Consider the following 12735-nt stretch of genomic DNA (forward strand, 5'->3'; position numbering starts at 1 on the left):
AGGACCTGCAAGATGACAGATTTTTATTCAACAAGTACTTTTAGATCCAACATACCAGAATTAGATATGGTTTTAAAATTCTGTGATTGTTTAAGTTTCTGTGTTTATTTCTAATCACTCCGTATTTCTTGTTTGTTATATATAAATAAAAATTGATCTGTTACAATTCTACAAGTAAAACAATTATATGTGTTATATATTATATTATATTATATTATATTATATTATATTATATTATATTATATTATATGTAATTTGTTTTGAATGATAAGCCATTGTCAAAGAGCTCCTTTACTTTTAAAAGTATTGTCTTGTGTTTGGTTGGCTAATAAGCTGTATATAACACAGCCTGTTTAAATCATGTTGAAATTCCTATAGGATGTGCCTGTCATAGAGTTTTTATATTTAATGGGAATAGCAGGAGGCACCCAGCATGGATATTGGCCATGTTCAGATCTTTTGTTTCTTCACTATATTTCACACTAATTGCTATAGTTTGTGAGAAATGTGCCCTCTCTTCTATTTTTTCCCTTTTTCTGTTCCTAAAGTATTAATTTATTCTAAAAATACCACTTCATTCAACATTTCCATTATGATAATTTTGATCCCATACACAGCCTTTTAACTCTTTATTGGCACAAGGGCAGGGAGTGGTAACTTCTGGGGAGAAGATATAGGGTCCTGGGCAAGATAAGAGAGTCCTAGGGGAGGAGGGCAGGTACAGGAGGCCCTGCAGCCCACATGGCCCTGACAATATCTTCTGGCTTGGTTTAGGAAGCTCTGTGTTTATAGCTTCCATTGCAGCCTTATGAACAAAATTTGAGTTTATTCTTGAAAATTTGCATAGGCTGCTTGTGTTTGATTAATCTTTGTTGTTTCTCTATGCTCCATAAAAATAATCTGAACAGCTGTTGTGCTATGTTTTAATGTCAGTAAGAAGAATTTACCTAGAATTCCACAGCTTTTTGGTTTTATGCACAGATTCTTGTTAGTTGCTTTTCATGTGAAGGGCAAGTGGCCATTTAAGACCCCTGGCTAAGACTTTCAGCTGAGAATGTCAGCAGCCATGCCTGGAAAGAAGGAAGTCAGAACAAATACCACCACCCAACTCTTCAGGGAGGAAACTTCATCAGCCCAGAGCCAGAAATTATATGACAGAGGAGCTTTGCAGCTTTTGCCATAGATTACAGAGAACATTTGGGTGTCCCAATGGTCTCAAGGTGCTAGGGCATGTCCTCCAGCCACTCTGTGAGGAACAACCATGACTTCTAGCCAATAGGAGAAGAAAATCATCACCAGAGCTCATAGATCTTCAGGACATGGTTATACCAGAGTGCTGAGTGACAAAGACACAATTTGGCAGAATAAAAGGATGTTTGATTGGGTGTGCAGAAAAAATGAAGCAGATAATTTCCTGATGCAGGCTCTTTGTGTTCATTTTAAAACATATAGATGCTGATTTGTAACTTTAATATCCTAATGTGTTACAGGACCTGCATCATAAACCCAAGGTTTAAGTAAAGTAAATGCTACTAATTCAATTTACTTTTTCTTCTTAGTATTATTTTTGCTACAATTCCAGTCTATTTTAAAAGAGACAACTTGAGTTTTTAATCTTGAGAGAGCTGTCTTGGTGTGAAAATGATTGAATTTTTTATAGACTGGAAAAGACAATTTTCAATACCTATATGAAAAGTTTGGTTCACATAAATATATAAAGCTCCAAGTATTCAGCACTTGCAATCCAGATCCCCTAAAGATCAGAATGAGTTAACAAAATGAGAGTAGGGTTTTCTTTACAGCTTAATTATATTTGCCTTCTTGCTTTTCAATCTTTAGTGCAAATTGATTTATATTTCCAATATTTTCTATTTTCTAAACCTAAGATTATAAGGGTATGAGTATTTGTTTTATTTTAAATAAACCAAGACTTTAGGTATCAAATTGTTCTTTAGGATACTGTCTATTCAATTGCATGATCTGCTCTCTCATCTAACCTAGGGAAGCTATGGCTGTTTACAGTATGAATTAAGCTTCTTAACATAGGCAGGAGCTTTTTCTTATCCATATTTCAATACTTGCCAGAAATCTGATTGATATTCTACAAATAGAAAAAAGGAACAATTCCTGAATTGCAAACCTTAATGTATTGTTCATTTTCCTGGAGTCTGTTAGCATTTCCCATTAGCTGTAACATTTCCTTTTCCTTTAGCATAAAGGAAGATAGCATAGTAGCTCTCCCTCCTTTCACCTTAGATGAACCTTGCTAATACACATTGTCTAATAAATTAATTTTTTTTGCTAATTCTGTAATTGCATCCAGGTGGTGCTTTCTTCTGGAAAGTTGCTGTTGTTTCTCTTTGCAAGAGAGACAGCTATGGGTAGCCTTACCAGAAGCAGAACAATGCTGCTGAGTTATGAGGAAGCAAACAATGGGATTCATGGAAAGGCTCAAGCAATTTGACTCTACGTGGCAAAGAAAACACTGCCGAGGCTAGAAAAACAGACAGTCTGCTCTATTGCTTTCTAAATTCAATATGAGAACCTTTGTGTCAAAAATTTGTTTTTTAAATTACAAATGGGTATCTTTGTGCCAAAAATTCTCAGGAAAACCTTATGTAAAATAAAACTGTTTGTTTTTATCTGACAGTTCTTGGTCTAATATATTGTAGTTCATCTCTTCTATGGGTGTCTTTGGGATTTTTATTATAATTATACCATAAATATCTCAAAATAAGGGCAGAGGGTAAACTCAAGTGTTGCATGACGGGTTGGTTCAGTTAGGGGTTTTAATAAATGTTAGGCCAGTTTTATGTACCCCCATTTCCCTCTCAAAATGGTTCTCTCCAAGCTGTCTGCTACAGGAGCTTTCACTTGTCAATCTTGTAACCACACCCTTCTTCCCCACAGAAATTTCTGTGTCAATCACCCCATCCTTGTAATCCTATTTGTCCCAAAATGCTGTACCCACCTCTGTAATGTTCCTATAGGTTGCCGTGGTCTGCGCCACTCCTCTGTCGTCCGTCCCCATTGGGCTAGGGGGGCTTCTGCCCCTGTCGGCCTGCCCCACATGTAACCCCATGTTCCCTTTGGTCAAACCGCCATTTTGTCCATGCACACACCTGGGAACGCTGCTGCGAGACCCCAGCAGCCACGTGGGAAATAAACAGTTCTCAGCGTCACGGAGGAAAGTGTGCCTTCCCTCTCCCTTTGTCTCCTCTCAGCATCCTGCAACGAAAGCGGCCAACCCACGCGGAGGCTCAGCCCTAGAACCCCGCACCACGTGGCAGCCCCAGCAACGCCGAAAAGCAGAGTGCCAGCCGGACATCCCCAGCTGCCCAGGACCGGGGCAAAGAAAAACCAAACTCCACACTCACGGTGAAACTTCTGAAAGTTATGCAGTTTTGTTGTTAACTCGTAGTTAATGGCATTTAGAATCTCTTTATTTTTTTAAATTATTGTCAATGCAAATACTGATTTGAAAGTTGAGAACAAATGTAAGATATTTCTCAGAAGTAGATGTGGTAAGCAGAACCATGGAAACTTATTTAAATATTAAACAGTGTTTCACTGGATTTTTTTTTAACAAATAAATATTTTTTGGTTTAATTGACTGCATTTGCACTTGCAATATTACTCCTGTTGGTTTGAATTATGGTTTTGAAACCGACTTTAGCTAGTGACGTAGTTCTTTTAATGAGTTATACTGAAGATTTCCCCTATTTTTGTGTAAGTTTCCTCTTATTTTGAAGTTCTGATCCTGTATAAATAATTGCGAACTAGCTTAAAACTGTGTTATAAAGAAACATAGCAAAGTTTATCTTATGAAACATGCCCCAAATTAGATAAATTAGAGTTTACAGAAATCTTAAACTTAAAAATACTCTATGAAAAAAATCAACCATTGTTGCAGAAATTGCAGGGGACTTTTCTGTAATTATCCCCCCTTTCTTGTAGGTTGTACTGCACTATCTGTTTTCTTAAGTTAAAGTCATCTCACAAGGGAGAATGGAGATATTATGAAAACTAAACAAAACATCCCTTTATTAGCTCTTCCTGGGGATTATTTCAGTTGTGTCTTTTTTTGAGATAAATGTTGCGTGAAGAAAGCTTTTTCTATCAGAATTAAAATCTCTTTTGTAATAATTTTATTTAATCTTCATCCAGTATGATTCCTAAAGTCATTCACCATAAAAGAATTTCATTCCAAGTGCCTGCATGCAGTTACAATTTGCAGTTTGCTGTTTTTCAGTAAATCTTATCCCTCAGCCTTTTCATATTAATTGAAAAATGAGATGCTGATCTCAAGAAAGGCATCATACTTTTCACAATGATTTGGAAAGTAAGTGAATTTAGAATTCCCATTCTCTAAGAATTTCATTCATTGTAGTTTAAAAAGAAAAATGAGACGATGTCTGGGAGTGCAGGTTTTCTAGCTGATTTCCTATATTGACAGAGCAGTATGACAACTAGGTTTTTAGTAAACATGACAGCTTTCTGTTGGTTTTGTAAAGTTTTTGGTTTCTTTATCTTCTTTCTCTTAACTGCTTTTCACTCCTTGTTTTTAATTTTTTCCAGATGAATAATAGCCATAAAACCTTATCAGTATTTTCCATGCCTTTTTTTGGCATGGGAAATAAAACTGTCTATCCAACAGGAATTTTATGTAAAGTAAACTCTCTAATCAGTATCAGTAAGAGACAATGCCAGGGTTCAATTTTAGTATGTTAAAATGATCTTGAACACATTTAAAGAACTTACTGAAGAGAATGATGGCCAAGTAATGTGTTTAAACACTGTGGCCAGAGATTATTTGATTTCCATATCTAGTTAAGAGAAAAGATCAGGAGACATGCCAGAAGCCATCAGTCATAGTTGTTATCAGTATTACCCTTTCCCTTTGTGTTGTGGAGGTAGGAGGCAGAGGAGATAACTTGATAACATTGAAGTGAATTATGAGGGTAGACCTTTTTCTTTTCTTTTCTTTTCTTTTCTTTTCTTTTCTTTTCTTTTCTTTTCTTTTCTTTTCTTTTCTTTTCTTTTCTTTTCTTTTCTTTTCTTTTCTTTTCTTTTCTTTTCTTTTCTTTTCTTTTCTTTTCTTTTTGTTTTTTCCTTTTTTTTCTTTTCTCCTGAAATATGTAGGGTCCCCTAAAAAGGTATAAAAAAACAGGTGAGTTTTTATTCCCTGAAAGATGCAAGAAGGAAAAGGAGAGAAGTTTTAGGAGCTGTGAGGTTAATGCCAAAAAGAAGAAATACCTCTTTAGAAGCAGAAGGAGCAGATGTGAGTCTTGGGCGTCAGAGCAAATCAGTATGGTATGAGCTTCTTAGTGCAGCCTCTGCAGGATGTCTAAGGAAAGCACATCAAATGCAGGTCTCACAGCTGTCCAGATGCTTGCAGTTGACCTCCCAGGTGGGCCAGGGCTGCTGAGAGGGAGATCAAGGGAGAACAAGCAGTACATTCGAAACCTCTGTGTAAGAAAACACAGTATTGCATTATTGGCTCCAAAAAGTTTATACAAGCCATTGCCAGGAGGGAGAGATGCCAGAGTGAGACTAGCAGGTCAGTGCAATTTGCCCTGTGATGGTTGTACAAAGACTATCCAGAGCAGGGAGCAAGAAACAGCTAGGCTATTTCTTCTGTAACTGACGTATACTTTTGAAACTATAAATAAAAAAAAATTGTCCAAAATATCTTGCAGTTATATCATTAAATAGTCCTATGAGTAGATAGTTCCTCCAAGTTGTTAGAGTGGGCGGCTATACCTCATTAAATGAAACTTAGTAGTGAAAGTCTTTCTTTTTTCTTTCTTTATTTTTGATTCCTGAATATAAATTTATTGTCTCAAACTGTGATGTTTTTAAGGTACAGACCCAAACTTTGCAAATTATAATAATAATAATAATTATTATTATTGTTGTTGTTCTTGTTATTACTATTACTATTATCATGAAGTTGCACAGAATAAGGCTCTTTATGATATATATCTGTTAGCCATGTGGTCTGACTCTGGGTCAGAGAACTTGTGTGTAGTAAGAGCAATACATCATTCCAAAGTCTGGGGCAAAGTTTTTGGATGTATTTTTCTGAGTAATAGCTGCTGTCAAAAAAAAAAAACCAAACAAACAAACAAAAAAACCCCACAAAAAACAACCAAAAACAAAAACCAACCAAAAAAAACCCTAAAAACACCCACCACTGTGGCAAGCACATTTCTCTCTCTCTCAGGATTTTTATAAAGATGCACAGAGAGAAGTGAAAGAGAAAACAATTTCTGTTTCTGCTTCTTGTTTTTCTCTTGTGGAATGTGTTTGGAGAATTGTTTACCTAGAGCGAATGCCTGGTTGGATCACAGTGGATTGTTTGGGCCTGATGGCCAATCGGATCCACCTGTGTCTGGGCTCTGGCGAACAGGGTCAGGAGTTGTGAGTTAGGATAGTTAGAGAGAGTAGCATGTAGTTTTTAGTATCCTCTTTTATATAGTATATTAATGTATCACAGCATAATTATAATAAAGAATTCATTCAGCCTTCTGAAATAAGTCAGACATCATCATTCTTCCCATTGGGTTCGCCGACATCTACAACACACCACCATCATGATCATCCTGCTACCATGACAGCTCTAATGGCATTTTTCACAGACTACTTTATCTTCATTGCTCTTCAAAAATCTAGACTGGGAATATTTGATTGTGTCTAATTGCTTGGAAACCCGTGTTTGACTTCTCTCACACTCACCTGAAGAAATTCATTATATGTTTTACATTGCCCTTTATAGTTTCCCACCAAAAAATGGATTGCATTAATTAATGTTTTGTGACTTCAGAGAATCTAAATTGTTGTTTTAAATGTATTTCAGGAACAGACTGATAGAATAAATATTCTCTTGCTCTTTTATTATCAAAAATCTTCAAAAGAGAAATAAAAGAATGGCATGAAATGCCACTAATGAGGTTAGTTGACAGTTCAGCATTAAGAATAGAGAAAGATATCTGTTCCTGAGCATGAACTGTAGAATGCAGAAAATTAATTGTTGAATCAATTACCTATATTTGAAAGGTTGGCATCAAACCATTCATATCTATGTATTGCTTGGAGGTTGTAAATGACTAAAAAGTCTCTCTGTGTTGTAAATAAAGGTCTCATTCAAAACTCTAAGTTTTCTCAAATGTGAAAATGATGTCTCTGAAGGAAGAAGGCTCAAATTCCTTTTAGAAATGCTAACAAAAATGTGTTTATGCATAATCATGATTTTTTTTCATTCCTTACTGTCTTAGAATTGGTATATTCCTTATATATGATGCAAAATATCATTTTTTCTAAATATCATTTATATGCTTAGATTATTTTCCTCTCATAAGGAAGAGTAGATGTACAGTGGAGTGAATATAGTCTGCAGAGATCTAGGGAGATATCCTACACTCTCAGAAAATTTTTGGATCTTGTAACATTTGATCAAAATTATTAGTTAGAGCATAGCAATTATTTGCTTTATCTGAATCTTAAAAGTATTTCCCTTCTGCAGGTGTTTTCATTTTGCATGGCAAATTGGCATATTCCATTGACTAAATTGTCTCCAGAAAAATTCTTTGGACTCTTGGATTTTCTGGTTAGCTTCAGAAAGTTCTTAATGTATAGTCTTATTTTCTACACCCCTTTTTTCTTTTCTTTTTTTTTTCATGGGTTTATATACTTTAGTTATGATAACTATGAAAAAAAAATTAGAGTAATTTTCCTTTCAAATTAGTATTCCTTGTGCAGTTGTGCAGTTAGACTTCATTTTTTTAAAGCAATTATTCTGAGTCCTATGCTTGAAATGCCTTACTTGAGATATATAAGTATGTATATTACAAAGGAACTATGAAAGAAAATCTTCTCCCTATAAAAAGGCCTGATTATGCAACTTTAGGTTACATGCCAAAGAATCTGGATTTTCCAGCATATAGGTTTCATGTGAAACTTCAAAACCCACCCATTCTGAAAGCTTTCTCCTACAAGTGCAGCATACAAATTTTACTGTGTACCAAGTGAAGAAAATTTGTAACATTATAATTCTTCCCATCTAAGTAATCAGAACATGATAGAACTGAAGTGAGCATGCTGATGATGGAATGTAAAAAATTAGGATCTGTGGCCTCCAGGCAACTGGAAACCTTCAAGGATAGGTGTCTGGTGTTCTGCTTGTTGTCAAATAGACTCAATAGATTCCAATATCTGATGTTCAGCTGCATCATATCACCAACTGTCTCCCTCTCCCTTCTTCCTCTCTCTTGCCCAGCTCCTTCTTTCTCTGACTCCCTATCCCCAGCTCCCTCTCTCTCTCCTTCTTCCTCTCTTTCTGATTCATTTTCCTTAGGAATGCTTAATACATTTACATGTTATATATTTAAATTGAATAACACACTTGGAACAAGGAATTAGAGGGTTAGAAATTACTTGGAGGGATTTCAGTGAAAGGAGCACAGAAATAGTTGGCTAACAATACAAAAAAGAGATGTTAAATATTTACTAATTGCATATCATTGCACTTGCAGTATCTTCCCCACAATGAGGTTTAAAGAGACTATTCAGATTTGTGGGGAGTGAAAACAAAGGACTGTAGGTAAAAAATCTTAAAATAAGACATGAGAGAGATTTGTATTGGTTGGCTTTACATACTTTTATCAGTATGCCATACTGCTGTAATGACAAGCAGGAAAGAGAGAGGGAGAGAGGGAGGTGTTTTCCTTCTCAATATAAATGAGCACTGAAGTCAGGTGTCTGTTCTGATCTGCTTTCTGGAGAAGCCCTTCCCTGGCTCCACAGAGCACTTCATGAATTTCACTCTGCATCTGAGTTTGGTGCCTAAACTGTTGTCTAAAGATGCATGTTGGAAATATTTCTTCACCAGGGACCACCAAGAATACTGAAGATATCAAAGCAATAAAAATCTATGCCTATTCTTGAAATATGGAATTAAAGACATAGAATTGATACCTTTCATCTGGTTTTGTGTACATATGAATTTTAAACTCCTACCATTGATTTAGATGAATCCCTCAAAAATAATACATTAAGTTAATGTAATTATTATATTTTGGTTAGTAACTATCCAATATGAATTGCTAGCTGTTAGCAGTAAAACAAGTTATTCCTGGTTCTGTTGCGTTGCTAAGTAGGGGCTGGTAACACGGTTGGAGCTCAGGGACTGGATGGGCATCAGTTGTTTGGTGGGAAACAACTGTTTTCATTTATGTCACTTGTTTTTCTTGGACTTTAATCTATCTTTGTTGTTTTCATTTTCCTTGCAATATTATTTTCATCATTATTATGAAAATATTAAAATTATTATCTCAGCCCATGACTTTTCTCACTTTTAAACTTTAGATTCTTTTCCCCCATCCCAGTAAAAGGGAGTGAGCAATGTGAGTGGCTATCTGGTGTTTAGTTGCCAGTTGGGGTTAAACCACCGAAAAAGAAATATTGCAACAGCACTATGCAAAGGGAAAGGTTATGCTTACTGATCATCTATGCATGATAATGCAGGGGAAAAGAAGGCTACAAAAGTGGGAAAGCATATTTATATTAAGTAGATTCAGCCACAGAGAAGCAAGTTTTGGATTGTACAAGTTCTTGTAGAAAGCTGAGTGAATTTTTTCATTCATCAGAGTTACTACAGAAGTTCCTGTTAATTTTTCAAACATCTACATGGATGTAAAGGATGTCATGTTAGGATTAGGAAAAAAAAAGTGGCTACAAGTGAGAAAGTAAGGAAAAGAGATTATATTTTCCTACTTTTGCATGAAATTTTCAGAAAATCATTATTTCTGTGTTCTAAAATGTATTGACTGGACTTTGGATGTGGAGTGTATTGAGAAAATATTGTGCAATATAAACATTATGGCAAAAGGAACACACCCCCCAAAAATACTAGAAAGATTGAATTGAGAGACTGAAATTTTGAAATTGGAAGAAAACCCATGCCTTATCATTGCTTGTCATGAGAATTTTATCTGAAGCAGCTCTTGAGGGATCAAGGATGAATTCAGTTTTTCTGATATTTTTGCTTTGTATCCAGCATTGTATCTGACATGCACAGGTACAAATTAGAGAAGAACTACAAGTTTTATCATGTAAGTGTTAAGAGCATATCAGAGGAAGAGATCTTCAAAAGAATTTTGCCAGATCTCATTTGGAGTACTTTTGATCTATGGAATATCTTTTATAATTTCCTTTTAAAAATATTAATCAAAAAAAAAAACATTTTCTGAAACTATTCTGTCTTTGTGGGTTTATTATTTTTTCCAGCTTTCTTTCAGCCTTCTATGCAGGACTCACTTTCTCCTTAAAAGATAAAGGCAGAGTTTGCTTACTGTAAGAACTACTGGAAACAGATTGATTTGTTCCCATCACAGCTTATTTTTCGAAAAACAACATTTTCATTGGCCTCAAATTAGTCCAAATTTTTTTTGTATAATTTGTGCATAAAATTACAAGCTTTCTGTTTTAGTTTCACAGAGATTATAGAATAATTACAGCTTTTATCAGTCATTAGTGGCCATTTTCTTACATCAGTGACTACTTTCTGTTTGCAAATTGATAAAATGGAAGCACAGTGCATATCTACTTTGAGAAGCTGGGTTGGGGTCCCTTCAGGATTTTGGATCATAATTTAAATAATGTTTCTTTTTTACTGTCAAGAAATGGAATTCCTCTGCACTGTATAGGTGGTAGCAGTAAAGCTACAATCCAAAGCATATTTGGAATTAAGAGGATTGTGTATTTTTCCAGGAGAATGATTATTAGGCATACAATAAATGCTAATAATCTGCAAAAGAACACAAACCATGTTTCTTGCTTCCAGCTCCACTGAAATGTGTGCTTGGAAACAAGTTATTGTTATTTAAAAAAAGCAGGAATTAAGCTCTTAGGTTGTGAATATATGAAATGGAATTTTTCCTAGTTAGTTGCACTTCTTATATATGCATCTTCTGTGATAATCTGTTAGTGATACAAATATGTGTTTGTTTCTTTCAATAACTTTTAGTACTTTAGAAAAGGGGGTGAATAAAATTATGGTTTGTACTAGTTCATGCATTACCAGCCGTTGCTGATTTAATTCCTTAATTCTTGGTATGTTGAATCATCCAACAATAAGCTACTTTGAATTAGAATTCTAAGTTCAGATTTTGGAGCCACCTTTTATTTATTTTTCATGAATACACAAAACATAATACCAGAATTTGACATTATTGAAACGCAATTGATGTGTAACTCTTCATTAACATTTTAACTGGAATTTTAGAAGGCAAAACAACTATTTCAAAGTTTCCTTTCTTTTACAGTTTGGTAGTGCTCACAATACTTTTGTACAAAAGCCTTCTTCTAGAACTTCAATTGGAATCGGCTTTATAAAATTATTTTCCCTCTACCTTCTTCTTTCACACTTTTTCATTTCAGGTGCTATCATGAAATCAGACTCATTTGTAATCACTTTGATTTCTTTGTGACAGAGATTTGTCTTTGTTTGACAACTTGTTCATATTAAACTTCCTATTCGTTTATCCCTGAAATATACATTTTGTTCATCTTTTGAAAGGACTAGCAATTTTGAGGGGGAAAAAATCAGGGTTAAGTTCTGATATATTATATTAGTTACTCAGATGCTTTTTCAAAAAAATTGCCAGAATTTGGTTTAATTTAACGTAGAGCTTCATACAAAGGCAAGGTAAACCATATAGAGAACAAAACAAAAGTCTTTTATTTATATGTGTGTAGTTATGTTTTGGAAAAGTAAGTTTCTTGTGCTTGTATACATGTAAACTCACAAGGACACTTTCAAGATTTAGTGGTAATCATGCAAGAGCCAGTGATTTAAAAAATACATAGAAATAATACATATTATTTCCAACTCGATACACTTAGTTATTGGCAAAGATTTCAAAAGCATCCTATCTTGATCTAGACATTTTTTCAGACAACATCAATAAATAACAATATTTAATAGCCTCTTTCTTTTTGCATACCCTGGAATCTATCAAGTGTAACTTTTCCACTTACATATTTAAAATAATGTTTCTCTTTGAAATTGTCATTTTCAAATATGTTTACATCTTCAGACACAAATATAATGCAATTTGAAAACTTTTAAATAAAAATCAAATTTGAAAACTTTTGTTTCAAATATGATTCATAATCCACACAAATTCAAGCTATTAGTTAATTTCCATTGATACACATTTAAGTAGGACAAATCTTATAATATGCAGCTTCTGAATGATGAGAAATGTTCAGATTCTGTAACATCTTTACAACACAGAAATGAATTGTGATAGCAAACCCTGAAATAACCTATTTTTATTTGTAAGGTACAAGTGAATATATTTAGAAGATGACAGAACAACAGCCTACAATGCATAGCACTTAAGGACAGTTTCCAGTTAGACCATAGGCCTGGTTTAAATAATTCTAAAAAGTTGAGAATAAATTATGTAAGCAAATCTGTTCTATAAACCAACCTGTTTCAGCAGAAGCAATATGCACTGTGCCTGTTTAATCAGGTATGTTTACTTGCACATGTACAGCTCTTTTGATAAAAGGGGAAAAAAGGTTTTAACTGCAAATGTCCTACTTTTACCCTCTCCTCCCTGTATGCCAAGTTTGTATCAGGTTTACAGCTGGCAAGGATGAGCTTCAAAAGAATGATGCTGGGGAAAAATTCTGTGACTATGTGCCTTGTTCCGTCCCCACACCTCC

This window comes from Anomalospiza imberbis, chromosome 1 (assembly GCF_031753505.1).
Source record: "Anomalospiza imberbis isolate Cuckoo-Finch-1a 21T00152 chromosome 1, ASM3175350v1, whole genome shotgun sequence".
NCBI classification, from domain to species: domain Eukaryota; kingdom Metazoa; phylum Chordata; class Aves; order Passeriformes; family Viduidae; genus Anomalospiza; species Anomalospiza imberbis.